The sequence below is a fragment of the Dermacentor silvarum genome, chromosome 6 (genome assembly GCF_013339745.2).
Source record: "Dermacentor silvarum isolate Dsil-2018 chromosome 6, BIME_Dsil_1.4, whole genome shotgun sequence".
NCBI classification, from domain to species: domain Eukaryota; kingdom Metazoa; phylum Arthropoda; class Arachnida; order Ixodida; family Ixodidae; genus Dermacentor; species Dermacentor silvarum.
In genome coordinates this window covers 153,696,512-153,719,053 of record NC_051159.1, presented here as the reverse complement: position 1 = coordinate 153,719,053, position 22,542 = coordinate 153,696,512, and the positions used below count along the sequence as shown (strand labels likewise).

Genomic DNA, 22,542 nt, shown 5'->3' with positions numbered 1-22,542 from the left:
ACGCCGTGCAGAAAAGCCGGCTTAAAAATTTCTCGGACTGCTTCCCGCAAGATTCGCCGTGTAGTAGCCGAGCTTTTATTTGTTTTTTATTCACACGCACAAGACGAAGCAAGCTGTAGTCATTCACAGCCGTAAGAATGCGCCACCATCCAGTGTCGACTGCGGCGCCATAGACCTGAGCGCCGCACGCAGCCCATGTGTTGTCCGCACGAGTGAGTCCTTCCAACAGCGGTGGGTGCCTCGCTCGGCGCACTCGGCGATCCGGAAGGCGGTAGCAGCTACCGCTGGCGTCGCGTCTCGGGCTGGGGGCGTCCGATGTCTCCGGCGCCACGATCGGGTTTTCCGGACGACCAGGCTCTGGCTTGGCTGCCGGCCAGACGCCTTGGGAAAGGACACCGCTCCGCCGCCGCCGCCCTTTTGTTGTCTAGCGGCGCGGAGAATCAATCCGCCATTTCTCTTCCTCTCCCGTATCGTCCTCTTCCATGGCTTCGCTTCACCTGCGATCGTGCGAGCGTGGGTGCAATAGGAAACAATACCGCGGTTTCGCGAGTCGGATCCGCCCGGCGATGTCGACACGCGCGGCTGGGCTCGGTGAACACGTGTCGTTGCGCAGCCAACCAGTGCTTTCGCGTGACGAATTGCATGCGCGTATTCGCGTTCGATAAGGTGGTGCCGATACTGGCTCGGGGAAGTGGGCAGCGGCGGTGGTTGTGGTTGTCTCGCTTGTCACGCCTTTGTCTTCTTGGCTCGAGGGTCTTCATTGTGTACGCCTCCGCCGAAGCGAACTGCTTGGGACAGAGGTACGCTGGCGAGCAAACTATGGCGCTTTGTCACTTGAAGCCTTCCGTTACGCGATATGGAAGGCAAGGACGTCTGCAGTCCAAAGCCTTGGACAAGCCTGGCTGCGCTCGTACGCACGCACGCTCACAGACAGACAAACACAGAAAAAGAAGCATAGGAGAGGAAGGACTAGCAGGCCCTGCCGACAATTGAAACAGTATGCAAACTTAATATTTACTTTTTGTATGGCGATTTGGTTCATTAATTTTTGTTGTTTTTTTTATAGTGAAAACAAAAGGAGAGTCTGCTTAGCGTTTACGATTTGTAAGGAAATATGACTAGAACACCAGCTCTATACCACGTGGTATGATGCATTTTTGCAGCGCCTGGCTGCTGCTGTTAGCGCCGCTATCAGTAGCACCGATCCTCCCGGCCGGTACACTGTAACATTAACTATATCTGAACTAAAATACTAATGCCCACCGTAGAGCTGGCAAGATAAGGAAGATGGACGGCTCCTTCTCGCTTATCCCATCTCGCGAACTCTCAGAATAGACGGAGAAATATATTGCATAGACAGGCGAGGCATCATCGTACCTGCGAGGCTGGTTTTTCTCTGTAGCTCTTGCGAACGGCAGTAAAACGCGTGGCGCCGTGTTTGCCTGATACAAATCTCAAGCAAAGCCAAAGCAGTATTCTTGTTTATCTCTGCTTTCCAGTTAGCAACCATTATACCGGTATTTCTCCCTGTCGTTCGCATTTGTGCACCCGTATACTATAATGGTGAGCTCTTCTCCATTTGGAAACTGCACGCCACTACGTGGTACGACAATTTTTTCGTGCCTTTCAGCTGTGTCTAACTGAGGCGCACTCGTAGGAAGCGTCATTAGAGGCTGACGCTCTCTGAGCGCCTCAGGAATCAATCGACCATCCGTGCCGTCTGACCTCGACGGATTTCTACCCCCTTCTATTTTCAGACAGCCGCAAAGCCCACTTCAAGGACAAAATTGAGGCTCACACCCAGCCCCATCTTACCTCACGCAGGCAGTGTGACTAATTTTAGCGTCCTAGTGTCCTCTATTATCTGTAGTCAAAATTTTAGTGGCTGCGGTGCCAGAAAATAAACCGAGTTACATCGCAACATGAGCGCGTAGACTTTATCTTCTATCGCCGGTATAGTAAGGTTCGCTAACTTTACACCGCCTGTGTATGTGTACTTAGATACTCCTCGGCTCTATCTGTCACCCGATCTAATAGCCTTTCGCTCGCGCCCATTCCCCGCAGTACACAGTAAAGTGAGATCCCAGCCCACTTCCCCACAAGAATTCTCCGCCCATATACGTGCGCGTAGGCCACGCAGCGTTTTCAAGATCGCATTCTTCCCGTCGCCGCAATGTCCCGCTGCCCTTCGCTTCGTGCTCCCACAAAAGTTGTCTATTCTTGGACATGGAGTTCCTATTCCGGGACCGCGGACCCCTCCGACTGTTCGTCGCCGTCACCGGGTCGTTCGCTCGCGCGCCGTGCGCTGCGATTAATCTTCGCCATCGGGGCGCACGCACCGCGCCCGGACGGATCGGGACCCCGGGGATAATGAGCCGCGGGCCGCTGTTGGCATGCCCGGTGCCCGTAGCAGCCTCACCCTTCTCCAACCCGTGCCACGAAACCGGACGATCCGATCGACGAACCTGCACGGTTGCTGCCTTATGTAACCCGCTTCTTTTTGCCACAGCTATTGCCGCGCTGTACCTGAGCGCCCGGCCCTGCATTATATCTTGTCACACGCGGTGTACGGAGCGCAACTGCGCTCCCACGGGTCGCGTCGTCGGAACCTCTGACGAAACTTGTCATTTGTAGTTTTTCGATGTGGCCAGCACGTCATGAGAAAAAAAAAGTATGAGAAAGAACTGTGGTCCTCCAGGTTCGCTACACATCCTGTCTGACGTGATTATGATCCTTAGGGGTGGTTGTGCATACGGAATGAAGTCATTACGCCCCTATAACGACGCGTTTCTCAATTTGGGAAAGCCGTGTTGTACGGATCTGGGAACGAGCAAGTTTTGCCATTTCTGTAGCGAGCGACGAAGCACGAGAAGGGTAAAGGACGCGTCACATTTGTTTGGAGGACTACTGAATAGAAGCTTGTTTGAAAAGCCTGAGAAACTACTAACGGCCCTGGTGACGACCTCCAACGCGCTTCTTCGGGCTAGTTGAGTTTTGTACACGCTAGTAATGTTGAGTTTAAATGTTACTCGACAAGCAATGCTCGAAAGAAGTTCGCACACACAAAAACGGCACGGACGATGAGAGGGGCATTTCGGTTCAAGTAAGAATGAATTGTTTAAATATGCAAATAAGAGAAATGCAAATGCTGCAATGGTTTTCGGATTGCCTCTCTGGGGGCTTTCGTCGATGCACGTGCGTGTACTGCAAGGAATATGCGGAAAACAACATCCCACTTTGAATTGCATTTGCGTCTCACGTGACAACGCTCGGCCTGTTGTTCGTTGCTCAAGATATTAATTAGGCATGCACGTGACCAAATGCAATTCATCGTTGCAGTGTGCGGGCCGCCCTTGCTTTCGGTGTTGCTTGTGCAAAGGCAACTTTGTTTTCCTTGGACATGTCTTCCTACGCAGGTATAATGCACCCAAAAGTTCTAACCTTGTGCCCTCGCTGCTTTCCTTTCTTGTATCTACTGAACAAGACTTGCTCATTTTCGATCTGTTTTTGTGCCGTGGAATCGGCGAATAGGCACGAGCTTACCGGGGGAGCCGAAATAGAGCCAATCACAACACGTAGACCTGCCGCCACGTGACAGGAAGCCAGCGCCATCTGCACCCCACGTGCTACTCTACTGTACGGGCGGGGAGGGCTGATCCCCTTTCCCGGGCTCGGTTCGTGCCCGTGGAATGCTTCTTTCCCCACCTCTCCGCCAGGCTCTCCGTACATTGTGTACGCTCGCGCGGAAACCCCAGGCCGTCGAGCTACGTCAGCACCTCGCGTTCTTTTTGCTTCTTTCCGCTGTTTCCTCTCGCGATATCTGTTTCGCTTCCTCCACCCCGGTGGAGAAAAATTTTCGGAATGATCCCTTCTTCTCCGGAGGGCACGTTTAAACGTCCGCTTTTCTCACGGGGCCCCCTGGGATCTGAGCGCCGAGCGCCTGTGGTTCTCTGTTAGGCCGCGACAGCGCGTCCTCGCTCAGTTTTTGTTCTTCCGTGGCTGGTAGTGTGGTGGCTTTCAAAACGACCTCGTCCTGTGAGCTTGCGACGAAGACTGCCTGGAGGTTTTCGTGACGTCTTATGTTCGGCTGCTGAGTGGGCCTGATTAGACGGCATCGTGGTCGGCGGCTATTACAGCACGTCTCTTCGCTAAGCCACCGTAGTGGAGAAGGTGGAAACTGAGTAGTCTTCTAAGTGTGTCGGCGGATGGTGCGCCCGAAGGCTCGTGGACATGTGGACGAAGAAAACAGGGGTGTTTCTCGGAGAAAGAACACTGGCCGTTCATTTGGTACAGTGGTCGTCGACTCGCCGCGCCTTCGAGAGAGGAACGCTCGGTTACAAAGCGCTGCGATGTGAGCGACGTGCCAAGCTGCAGCCCCCGGCTCTTCAGCGGATTACTTAGCGAAGCATCGCAGAAGCAAAAAAACATCAACAATGAGAAGATGAAACGACGGGTCACGGTGGTCGATTTGGCTGCGCTTATTTTGTGACACCGCAGACCCCTAAGATGTGTGTAACATCAACTCATCTAAACTTGTCCACCAAACATCCCTGTGCGTTAGTGATGTGCGTGTCCGGCTTTGTTATCTTTGTTCCTTGGTGAGTCAAGTTGATCTTCGTCTTCGGCACTCGAGCAACGCAACCGCAGCCATGGTGGAGCCGTACTACCCGAGACCAGTGAAGGCGAAGCCTTCTCGGAAACGACCCTTCAGCATGATAAGCGGGCTGCTAGGCAAGAGTTCAGGTATGCGGAGGCCGGATATGCGTAAACATTCGGGCCGTCCTCGCGTGAGATAATATGCAAGTGCCGTTGCCGCACTCGAAGAAAGAATAGAGGGACGGCCGAGATGCCATGTATGTAGAACGTTGATATGGAACTATTTTTGCGTTTCCTAATGAAACCTTTTGCAAAACAGCGTCGAGGAGTTACACCGTATGACTGCCCTCCTTGTGCGTGTCTGTTGTATTCACCCGTATATATTCTCGCTGTAACGATACTGGCCGTAACGATATCTCGAAATATCACGCAAATGGGTGATTGATGTTCGAGTGCTGTTCGGGGCATTACGTAAACATGCTCAAAACCAATTTAACGGGCGCGAGGACACGTGAAGTAAAGTCGAGGCGCTGTTTCTGCCGTAATAGGCAAGAAGCTATATATTCGTATACCTTTACGACTGACGCACCAGGGAAAAGAACGTTGGATGTTGAAACCGTGCTCCGAGGTCACGAAACACAGAAACGTGCCCAGCCTTTCGTGCGTCATAAAAGTAAATGCGCAAGCCAGAAATGGAAAGCTTGTTTGTCTTTTCCCTCCATCGTTACCCCCCACCCCCGGCACCATGGCTTTCTGATGGGTAGGCGGAGGTCCCTTCCCTCCCGCTCTGTCGCCGTGATCGTCGCGTGTCTGACGCGCTGCGCGCCGATGATGAAGAGCAGAGCCCCGCGGACTGCGTGTCCTGACTGCGGCGGCTGTAGAGCGCACGCGCCGTTCGCACTCTGCAGGGAGCGGATGGGGCCCCGATGCCCCAGCTGCATGTGGCCCGCCGCCGCATGCCTCTTGGTATACCGCACATCAAGCCAGAGACACGGGCTGTTTTCATCCGTAACGCACCGCAATAAAGCTTGTGAAACATCTCCCTCGCGCTGCCGATCTACCGGTGCACGGCTGCAACGTTCTCTCTTGAGAACGTTCGGCAGGGCGCATTCCCGCGGTGTTCAATGACGTTCGGGATTGCACAACGCTTTCGATTTTACCCGTGCGTAAAAAAAATAACAATCTAAAGCATCGTGTACGAGCGAAAAAAAAAACCATCGATCGACCGACTTGTCTTCTCTTGACACACCTGATCGATGCCTATTTCACACCGGCTGGCATCGTGCGCTTCAAATGTTTTTCTTATCGTCAGCCGTCCGATCCGGGCACGCGCGTTCGATGAGCGTTTGCTGTGATGTAGCGCTGCTTCTGGGTCTGTCTTGGCTTAATAACAGTTTCGAAGCTGCAGCCTCTTTGTCTCTCGGGCTTTCCTTTTTCTATTGTCATTGCAAACGCTTTGGGTGAAGCAAGTCGGCCTCTGCACATCAGGTGCGACGACCGCGGAGCGCGCGTTCTCCGCTCTGCTGAACCAGGGATGCGAACACCCGTGGCTCCCTTCCTTCTGTATATTTATTTGATTTGTGCGAAAGTATCGGACCACAATCTATTTAAGTTCAAGACTAAATTGTTGTTTCAACTAGCAAACTGTTGTTGCTTCCTTGCGAACGTTATTGAAACTAAGGCCCACGTCATCAACAACAATGAACATAAAGCAGCGACGCGCACCTGCACTTCAAGAACTATCCTGAGATGTGTCATTTTGGCACCCGGGTGGCGGCTGTTGTGTTTAATCTTCACAGACACAGCGGGGGACAGTGCTAAGGCGACCGCAGGATTCAGTGACGTAAGAGCGACGATGAACCGGTTGCGAATGTTTGAAACACGAGAAAATGGGGGACAAGGGTGTTTTCAGGTGCCCCCTTTTACGCGAGTCGCGCTTCAGCAGCGCGCTGCCTTCACCTCTCGTTCCCCGTGCGTTACGCTCATGGCTGTTCGTCCGCGCATTCGGAGTCTTCGCGAAGGCCGACGTCAGCCACGACGAACGCGCCTTCGGTCACGAAGGCTGACTTCGCATTTCCGCGCCAACTCCCGCGGCGATGGCCGCCTGCACGTCCGCGGGATGTGGCAGTAGCTGCACGCGCGGTTCCTCCTCCTCTTCATCTCTCCTGCTGCTATGGCGACGGCGCCTCTGCTTATTTGCTCGGTCGCGGGGCGCGCCCGTGACGAGGACGACGAAGACGGCGACGAGCAACATCGTGGGGCCCGCGGACCCTTGGCGGCTACAGACTCACGCCGAGCACTTGACCCCCGTTGCTTTCTGCGTAATACCACACAACGGTCCTCCTGCGCCTTCGAATTTCGTGCAGCGTAGCGAAAGTGGCCGTGGCTCATGAAGCGACGGCGTTCCCTATTCGTTGCTCGGAACGCACGCAAACCAGACACAGGCAAACGAGCGCGCGCCGATTCTAATGAGGCAAGGCGGCGCATCAAAAATTAAATAAGCGCGACTAACGAGGGAAAGTGGACAGCTTGAAGAGAGAAATTATTATAAGTAAAACTTTGAGGAATGTGTAACGAAGAGAAATTCACCCAAGAGTCGGAGTCGAATGTCATGAGCAGTGAAACTTGTCATATAGTTAGAGAATCACAAACTTTTCGGGCACCGTACCGGTTTCTTGTATTTAATGGATAGCGAAGAAGCATAACAGAGCCTTCAGTTCGAAGGAGATTGCGCGAAGGGCTTGAGTAAACGTCTGGCACATTTCCCTGTGTCAAGTTTAACATTCAAGGTTCGGACGTGCTATTTGTTTTGCTTTCTTCCTTTGATGCTGGCAACGAAGAGAAGCAAAAGTTCGGTGGCTCATGTTGAATAGCGATGAACGGGTGTGTCTATAGCGCGGTGTAACCTCGACATCGTGTCTTCCGCTTTTTCTTAAAACACCTCCATTTCCGCCTCGAGATTGAAGTGTATACAAACGAGAACGGTGGCATTATCCGCCTTGGAGTTCCCGCTTTTCCTGCGGTGTTCGAAGGTCTCTTTCAATCCGCTTAGCGCACCGGAGCGACGATTTGCCTATTCATCTTTTTTTTCTATTTCCTGTTCGTACAGTCTCTAGGATTCGTGTCTTTCACGCGCGTCCTGGCAATGGGCTCCTAGCAAGTCTTCTTTCTTGCTTTTTGTATACGACTTGTGTGCGTCTCCGACGTCTCTGTGAATACTCAGCTGCCGTGTCCTGCTTGCGGCGTTTCAGGAAATGCAGTGTCTCTCAAAGTGGCATTTCCATACAAGTTACGGTGCGGCGCGCCCTCGTAAATTGAGGCGGTTCGGTTGTGGCGATGCCTGTGTGGCCTTTGTCTGATACTTCTGAAATCTGTAGTTGGTAGACATGAGAGGCGGGGTTGGAGGAGGGGGCTTCTTTTGCTTTTTATAAGCAATGTTCCACTAAAAAACTGTCTCGTCACACATTTAATTCACTTTGGAGACAAAAGTTGTTAACAACGCTATAGGTTTACTCAACGCTTATATGACGTGCATTACACACACACACACACACACACACACACACACACACACACACACACACACACACACACACACACACACACACACACACACACACACACACACACACACACACACACACACACACACACACACACACACACACACACACACACACACACACACACACACACACACACACACACACACACACACACACACACACACACTTCATATTAGGCCATATACAACGCGTACAGTCCTCACTTTCTTTTCTTCATTAAGTGTGCGCGTGCCTGGTCATGTCTCCGTTTAGCGCAATTAGCCGTAGTATTTTCTTCTTCAGAAGTCACAGAATGACACAAAGGTAGGGCGTATATACAGCCTACGACACACAAGCGTTGAAACATACATACTGATTTGATTCAATATGCAACGTCGTCTATATTATCAAAGGTTTAGAGACGTGTGCGAAAACCCATTACGGATGCCTGGATTGTTCGCTTCTTCGTGGGAGGTCCCCTCGGAGACAACGCCCGGTCCTTCTTCATCGTAGGCGAGTTCGGTTAGCTAATGCGTGCCGAATTCTGCATTCCAGAGGACTTGCATCACGTTTCGTTGTGTCTGCGGCAGCTGCACACGTGACACGTCGCAGACGCACCCCGCAGGTCGCGATACATTAGCGCCGTGAGACTCGTGCCTTGAGGCGCGAGAAGCGCTCAACTCGCTGATGAGTTGCTCGCTCTGAAGGTGCTTTGTTTTTGGCGCGCCCTATGCTCGCGAGAGACGTGGCTCCTCCTCGCTCGACCAGTTTTAGCGTTGCACAGAGACACAAGAGTCAGCGAGACTTAGAGTTGGTGGCTTTGAGTACGATTGCATGTTTTATTCTGGTGTTAGTGTGTTTTCACTGAGTGCCTGTCACCTTACGTGTCACCATCTTTTTCTCGAGCAGCATGTTATGTTTGCGGTCAGACTATAACCTTGCGGAGTGCTGACACATACTTGCAAAGTTGTAGAGACGCTCGCACGCGCGTCTCGCGCATGAGAGGATGACGCTTAGCATGTGTGAAGGTTGGGAAACATTCAGAAAGTATAATAATTTGATGGTAAAGTTCACCTCCAAACGCCGGACCTGCAGTGGCGTCATCGACGTTATCATGACGTCATCACACAAGCAAAATCTACAGACGCCGTTTAGCAATAAGGCGCGATGACGTTTCTCACAGAAAAATACCCGCAAGAGTGACGTGGGCGTTTCTCCATGGCTGTGCTCGCGTGTGGCAGTCGCAACGATCGTAGCAATAGAGCGAGCCAATGTGTCACGAGCTTTATTACGCATCTACATCCTTGATACCGAAACATAAGCTTCTTCTTCTTTCTGGGGTTTTACGTGCCAAAACCAGCTCTGATTATGAGGCACGCCATAGCGGAGGGGTCCGGATTAATTTTGACCACCTGGAGTTCTTTAACGTGCACTACGACGCAAGCACACGGGTGTTTTTGCATTTCGCCTCCATCGATATGCGGCCGCCGCGGCCGGGATTCGATCCCGCGATCTCGTGCTCAGCAGCGCAACGACTTAGCTGACTGAGCCACCGCGGCGGGTGAAACATAAGCTGATTCGTACAAATAAGTGTTATAGTAAATTTTTAAGGTACTCCGACGCTTGCCAGTTTTATTCAATGATTTATAGGGTCTGGGCCTTCTTTTCACGCAAGAAAAACAAACGACAAGTTGAAAATGTTATATTTGTATATGTCTTCAAAGCCATCAGCTTTATATCGCAACCGTAAAACAAGTATGCCGAGAGTCACTCACTTAGGTCCGAAATGAATTTCTAAAGGAACACAAGAACACCCTGTACATCTTATACTCTAAAATAATGGTCAGACGCTCGTGTACTTATATTTTAGGTGCACGCCAAGGAAGCCCAGGTGGTCAAAATTAATCCTGAGTCCCTACTACGCCGTGCTTCAAAAGGGTACGCTTGTACCCTTTTGAACCAGTGGGTGCCCGGCGGCGGTGAGAATCGAACCCACAGCCTCCCGCAGCCGAGGCTGGCGTTCTACCACTATCGTGGTTCTGGCACGTAAACTCCCAGAATATAAGGTAAAATGTTTACACCTTTTAAGGTTCTGGTTTATTCCATGTTTAGCGCCCTCACCCTTGAGGGTAATTAAAACAACGTACTGTACACGACAGCGTGCTCTAACTACACCTGCGATAAGAGAATATGTAGTTGAAAACTGTGTAATAATTCTCACCAGCTGGTGCGCACCGAAATATCTGATACGAGAGTTTGACAGTGGTAGTTAATAAAGTTTACTTTATTATATCCCCGTGTCGTCTTTTGTGGCTATCATCACGTTTACTTGCCACAAATATCGCTAAACAAAAGAAAACTTCATCTGTGCTCATTAACGACTCGATATTTCGTTGAGGGTGTTTGCCATGGGACAAACCAAGCACCCTTTATACACCCATAAGGGTGTTAAAATGTTTAGTGCGATATAGGAATCATTGGTTGGCATCGCTAAGCGCTGCATGCAATCTATGGCGAGGAGCCAGTGCTTATTTGATGACTTGGCTTCGTCTGTACAGTGTGCTATCGCGGAGGAATGCAGAGCGTGTGTTTTGTTGGCAAGCCGCGGCCGAGAAAGGCGGGCTCTCGGGAGTCACGAAATGATGGGATCCGCGGCCAGGAGGCGAAGACGTGACTGCGACGCTATTCCCGAGTCAACCAGCGATACGGGGCCGGCAGCCATTTTCGGCGGGCCTCGAGCGTTGCCGCGACCAGAACGGTGACACAGACAGGATCAGTTATACTTGTGAGATTAGTAGTTTCGACGATGCACCGACGACGCTAGGCCCATAATCAGTGGTTAGTTAAATTGCTGGCCACTCGTTGATTCTCGTTTAATAGCTGGTTCTCTGCGCTGTGTGCGCTTGCCCGACACGAGCATTCGCTGTGGTTGCTGCATACGTCTGAATATGTAAGCGCGTACAAAATGCTCCTAATTATTGCTCAGACACGCCGGGCGGAGACCCGGTGGGACGACGTTCCTCTTATTTCTTATATACTGCAACCCGTTGAACAGCGGGTCAGTGGTTTGTCTTCTGTCCCGTAACCTCTCTGTCCTCCTGTATAAACTAACGAACTAAACCGCACGCATGATCGGTGGTCCTAAGGGTTAGCCAAAGCGAGGTAACTGGCCTGACTTTCATAAATGGCTAAAAAAATGAATGAATGACACGAGTGAATGAATGAATGAATGAGAAAATTAACGACAGCGCGCCCCGTTCGCTTTGGGTCGCGGCACAGTTGCTCCAGCATGCAACGAGTTACGTATAATACGCTTGGTTCAAAACCTTGGCACACAAGCGCCGCGCGCCTCCCACAAAGCGCAGAGCGTTTGTACAGCCTCAATCTAAATGTAACCATCACTGCGCACACGTGTGGTCCAAGCGCAAGCGAAATCTGCTGCTGGACGAGGGCTCATCTCGAGGACCCGATTACGTTTATCTCGTCTTTCTTCCTCGCCTCCTAACTATTTATATATCGCTGTTTATATATAGTTAGGGAGAGCCGTGCGCGAAGGCCTCGGTTCACACCGTAGTAAAGCTCGCTGCGTCATTAGAGCCGCGCGTAAGTCAACTTCGCAGAGCGGCGTACGCGGCATCCTCATTAACCTGGCGACCCTCTGTGCACTTCCTGGATCCCCCGCGCGCCAGTCACGGAGCTGCTGCAGCAGTTAGTTCCCTCGACGGGGCGGCACGGGCAGCCGAATGAATACAGCTCGTACGTATAGTGTGTAGTACATAATATACTCGAGGGACACAAATGGAGAGACGGTGCCCCCGAGTCTCGAAACTGTACATTCTCCCGAGTCGTGCGCCCCGACCGAGCGAATCTTTCGGCCGCGCACGCTCCAATAAATTAATCATCACCGTCCTCTCGCGGAGGACAATGCGGGCGCTGCCAGCGTGCGCGCTTTGTCCTCGCCCGCATCCACGCGCACACCTCTCTCTGGTCACGCGTTCGCTGCAGCGGCGCGCGCCTGCCAGAACACACGACCAAACGTCGGTCCCAAGAGAATGAGACGGGACACCTGCGTGTTTGCAGTGCGTGTCCCCGGCACAAGAAGAAGCATTTCGAGTCAACTAAATACGCGCTACCTTCGGGCTCAAGTTTATTTCTCGGGGTTACTTGCGTCACTGTCCGCAGGTACGCAACAATGAAGGCGCGAGCTGCATAGTTTGTTAGGCCCGCACCGCGCGGGCTACCGAAACAATGAGACGTGATATCAAGGGGAGATTTCGGTTGGTAATGGCACGCAGCAACGCGTTATATAGTCTTATACGAGGATGCCGAGTCATCGCATAAGACTGCAGGATGACACGCGGTTTGTTGTATTATACGATGGCACGAGGTTGCTGTATAGTTGAGATCAAAACTCTCTGTGCGAGAATTGTCAACCTGATTTATTTTAGTGTGGTGAAATCTTGGAACACTCAAATTTTGCCCGATTAAAACGCTTCTGCCTCCAATGTCTGTACATATATCGCTCTTTTAATAGCAACATCTTATTATGCTCGCTTCTCTTGTATGCTCACTCAGTAACTACGGGTTAATTGGGCGTGACATATACGCCACAGTATAACCGTCCATCCCTTAGCCTTTGTCGACTATAGCCAATGTCGGCTGCTCAGCGGCGTATAAGCTGTGCGTCAAAATCACCTTCCCTATATACAAAAAACTCTAGCACTGCGACCGTGGCGAAGTACACTGATTTGTCTAATCTTCGCGCTCGTGGCTTCAGACGTTCTCGTGGCGTTACCCTTTTGCGCTTTATCTTTCTAACTTTCCAAGCAATCATTGCGCGCATGCAATCATTATTGCGAATTGCTGCATTCGTAACGCGATATTTTGTTCAAAAATTATCAGCTTGCCAAGTCACAAAGCCGTCTGAAACCATAATGACGATGTTTGTGCAAATCCACGCGCTACATATATACCCATCATTTCCGTGCTCTGCATTTGGGAATCCATCATGGTGCGTGCTTCACGCTGAGACACTGGCTAGCTGTGCGTCGGTGCGTGTTATTCTTGCTCCAGTTTGAAGCTATTAAATGTTTTCACGCAGTGTTACCGCTCCGGTGGCACCAATAGCATGCATACGCGTAGCAAAGTTACCACTTCGTCGCGTATACACACACCCCCATGTCACGAGCGCTTTGTCGTTCGTGAGTTCACCTCATTGCTATTCGACAACCCGTCTGCGTCAGGAACAAATGAAACAAAGCGACGGGACTTTAGCGTGAAAGGGAACAAGAGGAACATGGCGGCTGCCCCTGGGGACCGCAGGAGCTTAACGCTGTCCATGGAGAGGGCAGTATGCGCTCAGCTATGTGGGCCCGGGGATTTGCCTCCTGACGGGGTTCGGAACCCCGGCCTGACACGGCTTCCTGCCTGCCCCGCTGACGAAAGGCAGAGCCGTGGCATCGGATGGGATACGCCAGACAGCGGGCGTCATCAATTAGGCCTTCTATTGGGCTTAAGCAGGGGTCATGCATATGCGAAAGCCGCGCGTAACTGCATTACCAGGTGCTCTGTGCCGCGACGTCACTCTGGTATGCTCTTGTTTCTCTCGAACCGTGTTTTGGGCCCGCGCAATTCTGCGTTCCATTAGGGAGCCTGACGGGCGCTGCGCCAGGCACGCACGCGCTCTTTGGCGTGCGCTAAACAAGTTCGTTATATACCGCGGCCGCGCCGTCTAATTTTTGCGCATTGCGCTTCATTGATGGCGTCTCTGAAAGCTCGGACCTGCCAAGCGTGATATTCATGTACGCTCTAATGGTGATTGTTAAGCGTTGCTTTGCTACAGTGCGATAAAAACTGGGGGAAATTTTATTGTTCATACTTCGGTAAATTGACGCGAAATTAAGCGCATGCATATAGTTGAACGGTGAGTGCATGAGATTATTATTTTTTTTTTTGCCCGTCAATAAAGCAGAAGCGAAGTTCTTTCGTTTTCAGATGGTATAGCCGCCTTTAATTAATTTAAGGTGCCGTGTTGAGATGGGGTTACAGAATCTGATTAAGTTAAAATATATCGTGAAGGGTCGGCATACCAAGGTCCCAGTAACCAGTATGCTGGCATAAATTCTTCCGAGTTTCGTATGGGGCTTTTGCAGCGTGCTATATGCTATGCAAAAGAGAAGCAAATCATAATTTTGACGTACACGTGGACAACAGCCATGCACTAAAACGAAAAGGGGAACGATTACTGCATATGCAGAGTCTGAAGCCCCCCGTGCAAAAGAAAACTAATATTAACGCTCCATTCTAACATATCTGCTTCCAACACATGCAAACTGCCTCTTCTCATATCCCGCTTTGCTTCTCGTTCTTTCGTTAACTTTCTCTTTCTCTCTCTCTCTCTTTCTATGCCGCACAGCGGTTGCTTTTCAGCTGGCCGTTCATTCGGCGCTCTAATTTGCATACTTGAAACGCGGGCGAAATGAATTGCGCTCCCTTCTACTTCGAACACGTCGCTGCGCTTTTCTTTCTTTGTTTTTAGTAAAAATAAAAATAAAGAAAGGACATCTCTGTCTCACTTGAGATAAATAATTGAGGACATATTCCTGCCTCGCTCCGAAGCGCTGTTCTGAATTTCTGCGCTAGTTCGTTCCGCGGGCTTTCGCGTGCTCGGCCTTGTCTATTCTCACTTCCTCGGAACGACGTTCGCGTCGCGGTTGGTTCATCCGCTTCTGCGCAGTGTAGAGCGCATAGATCTCGTTTTGCATTATACAGCATTTTAGCACAGCGCGCTGCGCCAATCCATGCCTCCGCGCAGGCAAGCGCCCATTTGGTGCTGCTCAAGCTCATGCGCAAGCCACTTGTCGGTGCATGAATTGCATCGATCTGTTTAAAAATGAAAACTAAATTATGGGGTTTTACGTGCCAAAACCACCATATGATATGAGGCACGTCGTAGTGGAGGACCTTCCGGTTAACTTGGACCACCTGGGGTTCTTTAACGTGCACCTAAATCTAGGTACACGGGTGTTCCCTGCATTTCGCCCCCGTCGAAATGCGGTCGCCGTGGCCGGGATTCAATCCCGCGACCTCGTGCTCAGCAGCCCAGCATCATATATCCACTGAGCAACCACGGCGGGTCATCGATCTGTGCTAAAGCTTTCTAATTAAAGAGCTTTAGCTCGGCGCATGCGTGTTAGCGTTATAGTGCGAGTGCAGACATATACATGTAAACGTCGGCGCCGTGGCTAGACATCTTGAGGCACTGTAATGCGTTATAACTCAAAAGTGTTCTATTTTGGCGCGACTTTTTCTTGGAAAGAGAAGGAAAAATAAACATAGCGACAAAGCACGTTGATGGAGTTTATGCCGCTCCCGACACCTTTTCTATCTAGCATACACTCTATATACCTTTTATCCGATAGACGAATGAAACACAGTCGCTTTCGCACCATGCATGAGCTATGCGTGCTTTGCTTGAACAGAGCTTCGCACAATGTCGCCACGAGCCTTTCGTGATTTGCTCACAGGCAGCTTCAAAATTCGCTGCTGTTTCTTTCGCGGACATAGCTGCCCCAGGAGTTAGAGTATTTGGGAAACATTTCGAAGCCACTCTGCCAACTACAAGGATCTGTTACAGGGCCCACTATAGAAGGGTGTGCGTCTGGCAAGCCTGCCGCTTCGAAATTCAGAAGGTTGAGAAACAACAGCAGCAACAACAACAACGCGACCGCATTGGCGAGAGGAAGAGGAGGAGGAGGAAAGAAACAGTAGCTTCGGTTATTTGGATGCTGTTTCGGAGATATACGTATATCGTTTGCGTAGTTTCGTCATCATTAACCCCATCAGCACGATTAAGTCTGCTGCAGGGGAAAAGCCTCACCCCGAGATCTCCAATTGCCGCGGGTACGGAACCCGCCCTACACAAACCCACAAATTTTCTCTTATCCTCACTCCATCTAATCCTATGCCGCTTTCGAGCGTGTTTCTCCTCCCGTGGCACCCATTCTGTTTCTCTAACGCAACGGTGGTTATATCTTCTCATTACGTTACCTGACCAAATCCAGTTACTACTCGCGGCCGCTCCTCATAACCCTGTTTCTCTTCACTTTGCCAGCGCCAAGCAGCTGTCTAATAGAAGAGCTTGCCTCATGCCGACGGCATTTCGCCTTATACTGTATTCTTTCTCTGAATCTCTGCTACAATATCACCAGTCAGTGTGTTACTATTCTCTGTATACCTTTATACCGTGTGCCCCAGCTAACGTTAGCCAAACTGTTCAACGAAAAAAAAAAAAAAAAGAACAACAAGGAAGAGAAAAAAAGAAAAAGAAAGAAAAAACATTAGAGAAACACGGTGTAGGATCCAGACATAAAACCTGCGGTGTTCGGCCGTCAGAAGTCTGATGACCCAACATTTGCTGGTCATAAGAGCGCACCTTGCACCGTATTTCTATTTCTTTCTTTGACTTCATATATGACTTCATATCTGTTAACGTTACGCCTATCGTGTTGCTCCAACACGAATCTAACAAACCGCAATTTGCGCAGAGCTGAAGTCCCGCAGTCTTGCAAGTATACATCCTCCTCCCCCCTAACGACTGAGTGCATTCGAACGCGACCCTCGGAATCGCTTCGTGATCATCCTTTTGCAGAAAAGCGCGTATATTTCGGTGATGTACGCTCTCAAGTTCGAGTCGAGCACAAATCTCTCGGGCAGCCCGCGTCGAATCCGAAACGAATGGCCGCTAACGGAATCACGCAGCGCACGAAAGCAGCGGGGTCCGTCGCCCACCTCCTCGCTATTCAGATGAGGCGCCATCTTTCTTTATGTACCCCGTCTTCTAGCTAACCATGCGTGCTGCTGTTTCTGTCGCGTGCTGGCAGCGTGGCATCCCCCCACTCTCCCCTTTCCGTAAGCTGTTCGAGTGGCCCGTGATAAGCGAGTCGAGGCCTCAGCGCCCCGCGAACTTTGCACCATGATGGGTCTCGGAGACGCTGCCTTGTACGGCCGCGGTGTGTTTGCGCGGCGAAGGACTGGGCGCCGCCGTGCCCGTACCGTTCTCTCGCGCGTACACTCCGCGATTGTGAATCTCCCCAAGCCACTGTCACAACCGTTGGGTGAAGGAGCGATTCCTTTAGTATAGCGCCTACAAAGGGAGATGAGGAGGCTAGAAAGGGTTACGCAGGGCCTCTCTATTGAATCTTTAAGTACGACCGGAACATCGTTAGCTGGATCAGTAGTTCGGATTTATTTTATTGCCCTGTTAGCGCAACCACGTGATGATAGTATTTCGCCGTGACAAGCGAACGGACACGTCGAGAGCCGTAAAAGACTCATAGAGCTAGCGATTTATAAAAGCAGAAAGGATAATCAGGACTGCGCCCGATTGGCTGCCCTGCGCTGGAGTACATAGATAAAACACGAGACAGAAATGACAATACGAGACGACAGAAGCGATGCTTGCGCGTGTGTTTGGGTATACGCCATTAGATGGCTGGCGGTCGCTCAGGTCAGTTGACTTCGGGAACTATCGCAGTGCTATAATCTTCACAAGTGTAGCGATTTGGGTGAGTTGGTACATCTTACAATAAACGAGGACGCAAAAAAGAGAGAGACGGAGACAATTACGAAGCGCTGGCCTTTCAGATGATGGTTTATTGAAGAGAAACCTTGCACATATGTAGAATCGGCCGTGCATGTTCAGCGCATTGACATTTCATCTCAATTTTTTCTTTTTCTTTTTTCGCTGATTCTTGTCTGATGTTCCTTTTCTGATAGCGCCATTGATGGTTATAACAAAGTTCACCAAGCCTAGCTATCAATTCCGCTTCGATAATCTCTCTGATGAGCTGGTTGCGGTTCTTCGACATTCATTGCGCTATCAAAAATAATTTACAGCCACACACCCTGCCCCCCCCCCCCCCCCCCACACACACACACTGAAGGTCAAGAAACCCTAATCGTCGACGTATGACGTCATGGTTTCAAGATCTTGCTTAGTGGTAGTGGAGTGGTGTCTGGACTACCTATAGGGTGATCTGAAGGACGAATCTTCAATGAAATATCACAATCAAGTGAATATTATTCCTAAATCCTGTATTGCATATTTACCATTGGAAGAAGCGATTTTTTTTTTTTTAATGTTTAATCGTCACTAGTTCCGTATATAGTTGGTTTCTGCCGAAGCGCCTTGAGCACTCGCCGAGAGCGTCGTTCTGTGGTCCTTCAAGCCGGTTATACCGCAGCCGTGCAGTTATTCAGTTTTTCCTTTGGCATTCCGCCGACACACGGCTTGGCACGCTACCGTTGATAGCCGGGGTAACCGAGGTTACATAACCGTCCACGACCTCGGTTACCCGGCTATCGGCAGTAACGCTGCGTGCACCGTTTTTAATCCGCGTTATTCCGAATATTTGTAGATAAAAACCCGTTTCTTATTTTTTTTTTCTTGTATGTGCTAGTAATGCGCTCGCAAACAGGCTCGCTGTGATATATATCCCCGGGGGCGTTACGCACGAAACGCCGCGAAGCACTGCGTTGTCTCGTCTGGCGACGACAAAACGGCTGGACCCCCTAACAGCAAGAGAGGGCACCCGTCCGGGCGACTCTGGAGCCAACCGAAGGCACGTGACCTCTGCGACCCCGCTGCGACCGGTGGCACGCACCGTTGTGCACGGCGCCGTGATTCTGCCTCCACGGTGGTGTCGAATTGGTCGGCTCGACCCTGCGACCCCCGACTCCCGTGAAGCCCTGCAAGATGCAGAAGACGTAGCGACAGGTGCGTTCCGGGGCTCCCGGAAGCGACGCTCAAAGAAATTGACTCCAGTCGCCTCGTGTGACGTCTACATTAATCGTTCTCTTATACGGAACTCGAAACACTTTCCTCTGCATTCTTCTTGTTATTGACGCCTACGCTTCTATGAATCGCTGTCGTTTCTTTTTCGTCGTTGGTTGTGCTTGCGGCCGTCGTGTTGCGCCTTACGCTGGTGGTGTCTAAGATTGCCTAACAGTATATTTTGATAGTGTGTAGCAGTTGTATTGCGTGAATGCGACGAGTGGTAATAGCGGGCAGGTCTTTTAGCCTCAATAGTGTTCTTCGATTTGTCATAAGCTTCTTCTTTCAGTGAGTACGGACTGGTCATTCGCCAGTTCTTACTGTGACGTTAAGGACGCGTCACGGCTGCGGGAGGAGGATGAAAATCGTCTAGCCACTGTGTTGAAAGTGACAATGCTTTGATTCTCAGCCATATGACCAATAGGGAAGACGAGATAAAGCGTTTTGCTAGCGACATGAAACGATATCTATACCGGCTGACAGGACATACAGCAATTCTTTTTACTGGTGCGCAAGATTTCCATACATATATAACATATTGACACAACGCGTAGCTTCCTTAAAAGAAATGATGTACACCAGCTGTATTTTACCACTCCTGGCGTTTGGACGGCATAGCTTTCCTTTCGTGTCATCTCGTGCTTTCACCTCCGACTACGGCTATATAGCGCCGAATCTCCTGCTCTGCATTGCTGGCTTGCTACAACGCCTGTGTGGTACATCAGGCCACATCTTTACGCTATAGAGTTTTCGCAATAACGTCCCTTCCTTTTGCCGAACCATCTGGTACGCATGCGACAGCGGCCCACCCGGCAAGAGACAGGGTGCGCTCAATCAACATGAGCGTACGTGTGAGGGTTCTGATCTGGATCTCAGCAGCAAGACGGCCTTGATCTTTGCGAAGGTGTAGCAACCAGGGAATGGCGTTTCTTATTCTACTACTTCTTTTTCCTAAGCGCTTGCTTCGTGCACCATGACTGCACTTCTCGGTGCATCTTCCCTTCGTCTGGCTTTGTTCTGTTTACGACATCTCTTCACGTCTGCTCCAAGACCCACACTCTTCTTTTTCTCTCTCCATCTCGTCTGTTGTTGCAGGCGTGCACGTATTGATTTTCTGCTGACGAAGGCTAGTGAATTATTGCAGTGCAACCGTTCCATCAGCTCTGGAAACTTGGGCAATATTCCCTGAACTATTGACAGAAGTGTCTTGTATTTCTTTATATTACTCTTTGAGTAAATATAGCTTTGGCTTCCACACTCTGCACCGTATGTCGTGATCCCTCGTACTGCTGCTTAAGCAAACAGGCACATACGTTACGAGGATCGACGACGACGCCAGCAAGTGCAAGAACCAATGTCACGTGACGCAACGCCTAGCGGCCCGCTGTTCCGAAAAAGAGAAACGCCAGGGCCGTCAACGGAGCCCGATTGGAGTAGCCGATCGTCTTTCCCGCGCAACATTACGATTCAAGCTGCCGCATTGCATCGAGAGGTCACACGCCGGTGCAGTCTTTGTCTGCAATACGAAATTGGCGAGGTCGTGTTACTTGTGATAACACACTGCGTTGAGCGATACGTTCGGGACAACCGATGCGCGACTACACGCCTCAGGCCGTGCCTGTGTTTTTGAGGCGTCTCTGGCTGTGTTACGTTAAGGTCTGAGTGAAAACAAAAAGAGAAGCAATCCACAAAGTGGGGAGAAAAAAAAGAAGAAGACAGAACGGGGTGCTGGGAGCGCGCGACGCTTCGGATCGGTCCTCGTCGATGCGTGTCGATGCAGCCCCGATTCGCACGCTTTTGTTTTTGCTTCTTGGTCGGCGGATCCCACTTTACTTGGCTTGCTCGTAAAAAGGATTCTGCCGGTGCCACGTCTATATGCACGACATGCTCAGAAGCCGAAGCTTCTATACATGTGCGCACCTCGAAAGTCTCTCCCGTATCTTATTTCTACTGCTCTTTGTTTTCTTTGCTCTCTCTTTCTCTCTTCTGGTTGCTCTCGGAAAGTATTGCGCGGGAACTTTTGAGGCTCACGCGTCTCTTATACGAAACGTGCTGAACCCACCACGTCCGCTGTCTATTTTTTTTTTTTTTCAGGGCGCAGTCTAGTTTCTTCATCTCTTATTTCTCTATAGTTTCTTCAAGATCAGACGAACTTGCTATCGCCGGTCCCGGCTGGCCTGACCTGCTCCGCTACAGATTGAATTGGATGCGGCATGCGCCGGTCTGCATCCATGCATGGGCATGATCGGAGCTGCAGCGGCGAATCACCTGCCGCTCGACGAAACAGTAGGCCCTGGCACGCTCCGCGGCTCATGCTCTCGATCCTTGAGGAAAACATATCAGGCTTTGATGCATCGGGATCTCTTTGTCCGAGATTGGTTTTCGCTCGCTGCACATGCGATTGAGGAAAGCTGCGAGGGACTTGTACGAGCGTGCAGCTGGATTATCTCGAGGCACCTGCGGCTGGGCTTGTTCTGAGGCAGCTTCTCGCTCTAGGCCTGCCGTGCAAAGCGATAACGGCGGTGTAAGGCTTTAAACCTGCACGCCTTAAGGCGCCTGTAACGCCATGAGTATTGAAGAGCTATATGGCGCTCTGAACAGAGCGAACGTAAGAATAGACAATTACGGCGCAGCTTGTCTCGCAATCCTCTCGTGTTTCTTGCTGTCTACGTTGGCCACCGCAAAGCACGGTTTTAGACTCGCCCCGTTTCGTAACCATCAGCTCGTCCAGAGGCGAATACGAATAAGGGATTTTCTTGGGAAAGCTTTTCTTTCGCAGTAACGGTTGGGCTGATCGCTTACATATGTAACAGAATCTCTACCATTATTGTTCAGTGTTCTTTTCTCTCTCTCTCTCTCTCTCTCTATATATATATATATATATATATATATATATATATATATATATATAATCCACCTCGAGTAGGTGGTATCTCCACATTAATTAGTTATGCTGTTGCAAGCAGCTTGCGTTGTATATACTGAGCGATAAAGTTAGAAAATAAAACACACACACAAAAAGGAAGAAACCAGAGCAATACAATTCTGTAATGGGACGGCGATGAAATCGATGACAACAGAAAATTTTCAATTAGTGGTGGAAATTGTCTTGCTTATTAAACTGAATCGTGCTGTTTAATGCGAGTGCAGCCGTGCGTTTGAAGCCCTGGTTAGACACGATGTAAGTAATAATTACTCAAAAAAAAAAAAAAAACACGAGCCGTCGAACCTCTATTCATTTGCATTGCCCGCGAACCGTAACGAGACACTTGCTGAGACACCCGTTTTCCCGCAGTATAACGAGTTTTTCTCGTGGTGCGACTTTGAAACCTGCAGACACCTGGGATCGCCGTGTGAAAAAAGAGAAGCGATGCGCAATACCGAGCAGAAACTTGTAGTGAGGTGAATACCTCTGGGGATTTTGCTATGGCGCTTTTCAAAAACCAGGCTTGTGAACTGAAGAGCCTGAGCTCCGTGTGAGCTTCTCGGGCTTCAGCCTCCCATAACCCGTCGCTACTCCCTGCAGCTAGAGCGTTGCGGCATTACTCTATATGTACGACGTCACGT

The 22,542-nt window shown here is 50.5% G+C and overlaps 1 protein-coding gene across 6 annotated transcripts in view; it reads left to right on the top strand.

Annotated features, from left to right (window-relative positions):
- LOC119456274 (protein TANC2-like) overlaps positions 1–22,542 on the top strand; it is a 271,072-nt gene that overhangs the window by 212,692 nt on the left and 35,838 nt on the right. The window lies entirely within an intron of this gene.